This window comes from Leptonychotes weddellii, unplaced genomic scaffold (genome assembly GCF_054177405.1).
Source record: "Leptonychotes weddellii isolate Sample4059 unplaced genomic scaffold, ASM5417740v2 HiC_scaffold_8043, whole genome shotgun sequence".
Classification (NCBI taxonomy): Eukaryota; Metazoa; Chordata; class Mammalia; order Carnivora; family Phocidae; genus Leptonychotes; species Leptonychotes weddellii.
Genome location: NW_028050949.1, coordinates 323 through 9004, shown reverse-complemented (window position 1 = coordinate 9004; position 8682 = coordinate 323). Strand labels below are relative to the sequence as shown.

At 44.6% G+C, this 8682-nt stretch overlaps 2 pseudogenes; both read right to left on the bottom strand.

Moving 5' to 3' along the window:
- Positions 1-5533: 5533 nt before the first annotated feature.
- Positions 5534-7277, bottom strand: LOC145719889 (28S ribosomal RNA; annotated as a pseudogene).
- A 309-nt stretch (positions 7278-7586) lies between these two features.
- LOC102744896 (INO80 complex subunit C pseudogene) lies at positions 7587-8157 on the bottom strand (annotated as a pseudogene).
- Between the last annotated feature and the right edge of the window lie 525 nt (positions 8158-8682).

Below are 8682 nucleotides of genomic sequence, written 5' to 3'. Positions count from 1 at the left end.
TAAATAAATAAAATCTTAAAAAAAAAAAAGTTTTTATTTATTTATTTGACAGAGACATAGCGAGAGAGGGAACACAAGCAGGGGGAGTGGGAGAGGGAGAAGCAGGCTTCCCGCCCAGCAGGGAGCCCGATGCGGGGCTCGATCCCAGGACCCTGGGATCATGCCTCGAGCTGAAGGCAACTGATTTCTGTGCATTGATTTTATATCCTGCCACTTTGCTAAATTCCTGTATGAGTTCTAACAATTTTGGGGTGGAGTCTTCTGGGTTTTCCGCATAGACTATCATGTCATCTGCAAAAAGTGGGAGTTTGACTTCTTTGCTGATTCAGATGCCTTTTATTTCCTTTTGTTGTCTGATTGCTGAGGTTAGGACTTCTAGTACTATGTTGAATGGCAGTGGTGATAGTGGACATCCCTGCCGTGTTCCTGACCTTAGGGGGAAAGCTCTCAGTTTTTCCCCGTTGAGAATGATATTCACTGTGGGCTTTTCATATATGGCTTTTATGATATTGAGATATGTTCCCTCTATCCCTACACTGTGAAGAGTTTTCATCAAGAAAGGATGCTGTAGGGATGCCTGGGCGGCTCATTCAGTTAAGCAGCTGCCTTTGGCTCAGGTTATGATCCCAGGGTCCCAGGATCGAGTCCCACATCTGACTCCTTGCTCAGCAGGTAGCCTGCTTCTCCCGACGCCTCTGTCTGCTGCTCCCCTGCTTATGCTCTCTCTCTCGGGTCTCTCTGACAAATAAATAAATAAAATCTTTAAAAAAAAAAAAAGTATGCTGTATTGCGTCAAATGCTTTTCCTGCATGTATTGAGAGGATCATATGGTTCTTGTCCTTTCTTTGTTTATGTAGTGTAGCACATTGATTGATTTATGGATGTTGAACCACCCTTACAGCCCAGGAATAAATCCCACCTGGTCATAGTGAATAATCCTTTTAATGTACTGTTGGATCCTATTGACTAGTATTTTGGTGAAAATTTTTGCATCCATGTTCATCAGGGATATTGGTCTGTAATTCTCCTTTTTGGTGAGGTCTTTGTCTGGTTTTAGGATCAAGGTAATGCTGGCCTCATAGAAAGAGTTTGGAAGTTTTCCTTCCATTTCTAGTTTTGGAAACAATTTCAGAAGAATAGGTATTAATTCTTCTTTAAATGTTTGGTAGAATTCCCCTGGGAAGCCATCCAGCCTTGGGCTCTTGTTTGTTGGGAGATTTTCTTTCTTTTTTTTTTTAAGATTTTATTTATTTATTTGTCAGAGAGAGAGAGCACAAGCAGGGGAAGTGGCGGGCAAAGGGAGAAGCAGGCTCCCTTTTGAGCAAGGGGCCTGATGTGGGACTCGATCCCAGGACCCTGGGATCATGACCTGAGCTGAAGGCAGATGCTTAACATACTGAGCCACCCAGGCATCCCTGTTGGGAGATTTTTGATTAATGTGTCAATTTCCTTGCTGATTATGGATCTGTTCAGGTTTTCTATTTCTTCTTGTTTCAGTTTTGGTAGTTTATATGTCTCTAGGAATGTGTCCATTTCTTCCAGATTGCCTAATTTGTTTGCATATAGTTGCTCATAATATGTTCTTATAATTGTTTGTATTTCTTCAGTGTTGGTTGTGATCTCTCCTCTTTCATTTATGATTTTATTTATTTGGGTCCTTTCTCATTTCTTTTTGATAAGTCTGGCCAAGGGTTTATCAATCTTATTAATTCTTTCAAAGAACCAGCTCCTAGTTTCATGATCTGTTCTACTGTTCTTTTGGTTTCTATTTCATTGATTTCTGCTCTAATCTTTATTATTTCTCTTTTCCTGCTGGGTTTAGGCTTTTCTCCAGCTCCTTTAGGTGTAAGATTAGTTTGTGTATTTGAGACCTTTCTTGTTCCTTGAGAAAGGCTTGTACTGCTATATACTTCCCTCTTAGGACCACCTTTGCTGCATCCTAAAGATTTTGAACAGTTATGTTTTCATTTTCATTTGTTTCCATGGATTTTTAAAATTCTTCTTTAATTTCCTGGTTGACCCATTCATTCTTTAGTAGGATGCTCTTTAGCCTCCTTGCAATATTATATTTTGTCTTCTATGTGGTCTCTTCAGAAAGTGAACTTAGCATTTTAGATCCAATTCAAGTATTTGTGGAAACATTAGACAAGTGTTTTGAAAATGTCTGTGAACTGGATTTAATTTTCCATGTAGACAAGGTTCACAGTATTCTTGCAGAAATGGTAATGAGGAATGGTATTGGAGATCCCATGAATGGGATTGTTACACAAATTGATGCATAAAATAAACTGGAAAAATCTGAGGCTAATTTTTGAGAGCTCCAGCCCATGCTATAACAGCTGTAAAGACTATGGATCTTACTTAAAAAAAAAAAAAAGAATATGAATCTTCCTGAGATCCCAAGAAAAATTAACATTGGCGACATCAGTATAAAAGTGCTAAACGCGGGCGCCTGGGTGGCTCAGTTGGTTAAAAGTGCTAAATGCTGCTGTCTTTTATCTTTTTAAATGTATTTATTTGTATTTTTTTTTAAGATTTTTATTTATTTATTATTGAGAGAGAGAGAGAATGATAGAGAGAGAGCATGAGAGGGAGGAGGGTCAGAGGGAGAAGCAGGCTCCCTGCTGAGCAGGGAGCCCAATGCGGGACTCGATCCTGGGACTCCAGGATCATGACCTGAGCCGAAGGCAGTCGCTTAACCAACTGAGCCACCCAGGCGCCCCCTTTGTATTTTATTTTTAAGTAATCTCCACACCCAATGTGAGACTTGAACCCATACAACCCCAAGAGCAAGAGTTGCACACCCCACCAACTGAGTCAGCCAGGCACCCCAAACCTACACTCTTTTATTTATTTATTTTTAAAGATTTTATTTATTTATTTAACAGAGAGAGAGCGAAAGATTGTACACAAGCAGGGGGAGTGGGAGAGGGAGAAGCAGGCTTCCCGCTGAGCAGGGAGCCCGACGTGGGGCTCGATCCCAGGACCCTGGGATCATGACCTGAGCCGAAGGCAGACGCTTAACGACCGAGCCACCCAGGCGCCCCAACCTACACTCTTTTAAATAAAGAATTAAAAAGGCCACTCCAAGGTAAAATCCAGGGGGAAAAGTCATCTAAGTTTACCATGCAGTTGCTTACCAAAAATAGAGGAGGGGAGTCTTAACTTTTACTCTCGGATTTAAGTCAAGGTACTGTATAGAATGAGTGTAAAATCAATAGGCAAGTTCAGTATTGCTTTTCTTGCTCGATGATTTTGAAGAAATTGAGTAGTTCCAGTGTGATATTGCTCTTTGGTTTCTGAACTGCATTCCTACGCCACCTAGGGCATGCCTCTATGTATTGGCCTTTACAGTATTTCAAAAAGTGCTTGATACATTTCTTTAAATTATGTACAATCATAAATGTTGGTGTTTTGTATGGATCCCAAATGCAGCATTTCATAATTCTTTCTGTTATTTGTCACAACTGTTATTTATTTATTTATTTTTACAGATTTTATTTATTTATTTGAGAGAGCACAAGCAGGGGGAGGGGCAGAGGGAGAAGCAGGCTTCCTGCTGAGCGGAGCCTGACATAGGGCTGGATCCCAGGACCCTGGGATTATGACCTGACCTGAAGGCAGACGCTTAACCAACTGAACCACCCAGGCGCCCCTGTCACACATACATAATATGTATTGCAAGAAAACATGACCTTTTTCTCTTAATTTAAGTAAACTCCAAGGTAACTGAACTTCTAAAAAAGAAAAAAAAAAATCAGGGCACCTGGTGGCTCAGTCGGTTAAGCATCTGGCTCTTGGTTTCAGCTAGGGTCATGATCTCAGGGTTATGGGATCGAGTCCTGAATCAGGCTCCGCGCTCAGCAGGGCGTCTGCTTAAGATTCTCTCCTTCCTCCTCTGCCCCTCCCCCTGCTGGCACTCTTTCTCTCTCTAAAATAAATAAATTAATTAAATCTTTCAAAAGAAATTAAAATAAATTTAAAAAGTAAAAAAAATCATGGTTCCCAAGGGCACAGAAATGAGAGAATTAGAATATTTCATAGTCACTCATTTGCCTTATCCCACATTACACATTAAATAGTCTCAGAATAACTAGTAATATTACCTCCACCAACTACAGAAACAGATACATTGTGGGTTTTTTTTTTGCAAATACTATCCTCATTCTTGTCCCATTTTTTGCTGGTTGTATCTACATTGTCAGGGCCGCCTGGGTGGCTCAGTCGTTAAGCATCTGCCTTCGGCTCAGGTCATGATCCCAGGGTGCTGGGATCGAGCCCCGCACTGGGCTCCCTGCTTGGCAGGAAGCCTGCTTCTCCCTCTCCCACTCCCCCTGCTTGTGTTCCCTCTCTCGCTGTCTCTCTCTCTCTGTCAAATTAAAATATATATATATATCTACACTGTCAGATCATATGGCCATTACATAATATACTTTCTTTTTCAAACTTCATTTAGTCTCAGTTCTATAATATTAATTATAATATTACAACATTTACTCAGAGCCCTTATGTTGATGTCTCTCTAGACAGTTGGTTGTCTGAATTGCATTCTCCAGTGGATTTCCTAGGAAGGGCTCATGGGAACAATATTCCCTGAGTTCCTGCATATTTTTTTAAAGATTTTATTTATTTATTCATGAAAGACAGAGAGAGAGAGAGAGAGAAGCAGGCCCCCAAGGAGCAGGGAGCCCGATGCGGGACTCGATCCCAGGACCCTGGGATCATGACCTGAGCCGAAGGCAGACGCTTAACCATCTGAGCCACCCAGGCACCGTGAGTTCCTGCATATTGGTAACAATTTGTCTCTGTCCATTATAGTTGAAGGTTAGTTTGCTTTGGCTCACATGTCCTTTTCTTAAGTATTTAAAACGCATTAACTTCATTTTCTTCTTGCATAAAGCATTGCTGTCAGACAAGTCTGACAAGTAACTAATTTGTCCCTTATGAGTCTATGCTCTTTTTTTTTTTTAAGATTTTATTTATTTGTCAGAGAGAGAGAAAGCACAAGCAGGGGGAGCAGCAGGGCAGAGGGAAAAGCAGGTTCCCCACCGAGCAAGGAGCCAGATGTAGGACTATGATCCCAGGACCCCAAGATCATGACCTGAGCTGAAGGCAGATGCTTAACCGACTGAGCCACCCAGGCACCCCAAGTCTATGCTTTTTGTCTGGCTAAAGGATTTTTTTTTTCTTTAAAGTCTAGGGGCGCCTGGGTGGTTCCGTCAGTTAAGCAACTGACTGATTTTGGCTCAGGTCATGATCTCAGGATCCTGAGATCCAGCCCCATGTTGGGCTCTGTGCTAGGTGTGGAGTCTACTCAAGATTCTCTCTCTCTCTCCCTCTGCCCACCCCCCACTGTGCCTGCTCTCCCAGAAAAAAAAAAAAAAAAAGTCCAATAAATTTATTAGAATATGTCCTGGTCTTGGTCATTGTAGGTCAATATTTTAGGCACCTTCCATATTCTCTTTTTTCTTGTCAAACAATTTTACTTGCGGCAACAACTGAAGTATAATTTTTTTTTCTTTTTTTTTTTTTCAAACCCTTGTGTCGAGGGCTGACTTTCAATAGATCACAGCGAGGGAGCTGCTGTGCTACCTACGAAACCCCGACCCAGAAGCAGGTCGGGTATGAATGGTTTAGCACCAGGTTCCCCACGAACGTGCGTTGCGTGTAGGGCGAGGGGCGGCCCCCTTTCCGGCCGCGCCCCGTTTTCCGGGGCGAGGGGCTCTCCATACCGGACCCCGGTCCCCACCGGCGGCGGGGCATCCCACGCCACCCGGGGAGCCCGCCGGCAGGGACGGCAGGGGACCGGCTATCCGAGGCCAACGGAGGCTCCAGGGCGCTGCCGCATCGCTCGGCCTGGGCGGGATTCTAACTTAGAGGCGTTCAGTCATAATCCCACAGATGGTAGCTTCGCCCCATTGGCTCCTCAGCCAAGCACATGTCTGAACCTGCGGTTCCTCTGTACTGAGCAGGATTCCCATGGCAACAATACATCATCAGTAGGGTAAAACTAACCTGTCTCAGGACGGTCTAAAGCCAGCTCACGTTCCCTATTAGTGGGTGAACAATCCAAGCTTGGTGAGTTCTGCTTCACAATGATGGGAAGAGCTGACATCGAAGGATCACAAAGCGACGTCGCTATGAACGCTTGGCCGCCACAAGCCAGTTATCCCTGTGGTAACTTTCCTGACACCTCCTGCTTAAAACCCGAAAGGTCAGAAGGATCGTGAGGCCCCGCTTTCACGGTCTGTATTCGTACTGAAAATCAAGATCAAGCGAGCTGTTGCCCTTCTGCTCCACTGGGGGTTTCTGTCCTCCCTGAGCTCGCCTTAGGACACCTGCCTTACTGTTTGACAGGTGTACCGCCCCAGTCAAACTCCCCACCTGGCACTGTCCCGGAGCGGGTCGCGCCGGCAGGCGGGGCCCGGTGCTTGGCGCCAGAAGCGAGAGCCCTCGGGGCTCGCCGCCCACCCCCCAACCCCCCCACCCCCCCACCCGCCTAACCGGGTCAGTGAAAAAACGATAAGAGTAGTGGTATTTGACCGGTGGCCCGCCCCCTCGCGGGGACGGAGGGGCGCCGGGGGCCTCCCACTTATTCTACACCTCTCATGTCTCTTCACCGTGCCAGACTAGAGTCAAGCTCAACAGGGTCTTCTTTCCCCGCTGATTCCGCCAAGCCCATTCGCTTGGCTGCGGTTTCGCTGGATAGTAGGTAGGGACAGTGGGACTCTCGTTCATTATAATTTTCTTTTTTAGAGAGAGAGCGCGCAATCGTGGGAGTGTGAGTGGGGGTGGGGAGGGGCAGAGGGAAGGGGAGAGAATCTTTTTTGTTTTTTTAAGATTTTATTTATTTGAGAGAGAGAGAGAATGAAAAAGAGAGAGAGAGAGCATGAGAGGCGGGAGGGTCAGAGGGAGAAGCAGGGAGCCTGATAAGGGACTCCATTCCGGGACTCCAGGATCATGACCTGAGCCGAAGGCAGTCACTTAACCAACTGAGCCACCCAGGCACCGAAGGGAGAGAGAATCTTAAGCAGGCTCCACACCCAGTGTGGAGCCCCACAGAGAGCTGGATCTCAGAACCCTGAGATCATGACCTGAATTGAAATCAAGAGTCTGACACTTAACCAACTGAGCCACGCAGGTGCCCCCAACTGAAGTATAATTTAATTCAACAGGAAATATCACACTTGGAGGGAAGACCCTTAAATTAAAGCCAAACCTTTTTTCCAAGGCACAGCACGGACATTTCCAGATAGACCGAATAAGTTTATTTCCATAAAAGAAAATCATGAGTCGGGCGCCTGGGTGGCTCAGTTGGTTAAGCGACTGCCTTCGGCTCAGGTCATGATCCTGGAGTCCCGGGATCGAGGCCCACATCGGGCTCCCTGCTTGGCAGGGAGTCTGCTTCTCCCTCTGACCCTCCCCCCTCTCATGCTCTCTCTCTCTCATTCTCTCTCTCAAATAAATAAATAAAATCTTTAAAAAAAAAAAATAAAAAAATAAAAAAAAAATAAATAAAAAATAAAAAAAAAGAAAATCATGAGTCCAAAGTTTACCTTTGAAACAGTTTTCCACTTGTTCTCCTTTTCTCAAGGCTCAGAGAATGATGCTTGCGGCCTTCCTCAGGGCCACATAGCCAGTGATGACATTGAATGGCAGCCTCTGAATACAGGAAAACTTTTCAATGGTGCTGACCTACAGCTTGCTTTGGGGGTCTGTGTAGTTGGCAAGAAGGCCTGAAACATCACAAGACTTCTTAGCTGGTTTAAAGGATGGAGGACGATCAGTACTGAAGTTGCCCCGGCAGTGCCCTTTGAGAAGCGAGAATTTGTTTCAGGTTCTTCCAGGTTCTGTTCTTCTTGCCAGCTACTGCGCCACCATGGCCAGAGTGCACGAAGTTTGGGCCCTTAAATGGCAATGGCTTGGCACCTTTTTCCATAGGTCTTGTGCTGAAATCAGAGGGCACGATTTTATTCTCATTCCTGGCTTCCATGCTGATACCCTGCCTCAAGTTGGTGACAGACACTTTTTTCTTCTCCCTGGCACTGTAACCCCCAGCACTCCTGCCCTTGTGGGAAGGACTGGCTGGCCTCTTCTTGCTGTTCTGGGCTATTCTGGAGTGGAAGTAGTGGCCACAATTGGAATTTGAGCCACCATTCCTACCCTCTCTATATTCTTTTAATATGTAGTTTGAAATTTTTAATTTCAGGAAAATCTTAATTTTTTTTTTAAGATTTTATTTATTTATTTGACAGAGAGACACAGCGAGAGAGGGAACACAAGCAGGGGGAGTGGGAGAGGGAGAAGCAGGCTTCCCGCGGAGCAGGGAGCCCGATGTGGGGCTCGATCCCAGGACCCTGGGATCATGACCTGAGGCAAAGGCAGACGCTTAATGACTGAGCCACCCAGGCACCCCTTGAGTAATTTTTTTATTTGTTTGTTTGTTGTTTTGGTATTTTTTTTTCTGTTCCTTTGCTTTAGTTTTCTTTTTCAGATTTCTATTAACCTGTTAGTGGAGCCCTTGAAGATGCTCAAAGGAAGTTGCCTAAGGGAAAAATAATGTGAGCCAAGGATTTTGTATCTTCCTTGTCTGTCTTTACTATTTGTCACTTTCTCTTGAAACCTCTTATTTCATTTTTTTTTTACTTTAAAATTTTTCCTCTTTAATTTTTTTATTTGACT